The sequence below is a fragment of the Pygoscelis adeliae genome, unplaced genomic scaffold (genome assembly GCF_000699105.1).
Source record: "Pygoscelis adeliae isolate BGI_AS28 unplaced genomic scaffold, ASM69910v1 Scaffold392, whole genome shotgun sequence".
In the NCBI taxonomy this organism is placed as follows: Eukaryota; Metazoa; Chordata; class Aves; order Sphenisciformes; family Spheniscidae; genus Pygoscelis; species Pygoscelis adeliae.
The window spans coordinates 345,997-346,360 of NW_008824293.1; positions in this window are offsets into that span (position 1 = coordinate 345,997).

Sequence of the window (364 nt, forward strand, 5' to 3'; positions counted from 1 at the left end):
TAAAGAAAATCTGCTCGTAGGAGAAACAACTGAAAGCTGTATTTTTCTAACAGCAAATTACCTTTACAAGAGATTCTTTTTTCCTCCTAACTACAAATGCTCAGGCTTCCACAACTCATTGTCTTCAGCAGAACGGAAGGGGCTGGACTTCGCTTGATTCAGTACAACCACGTGCAAACTGGCAGCGATGCTGAAGGCGGCTACTGGCAGTTTGATGTATGAGATGAGAACGGTTTTTAAATCGGTGACTCCCAGCGTGTTGCATGCGTAGCAGCGCAGGACACGGCACGAGTCACTGCTCTACCCCTGCATGCAGTTCTAGCCTCACGATCCCTTTCACAGTTCTGCATCAGCTCAGTAACCA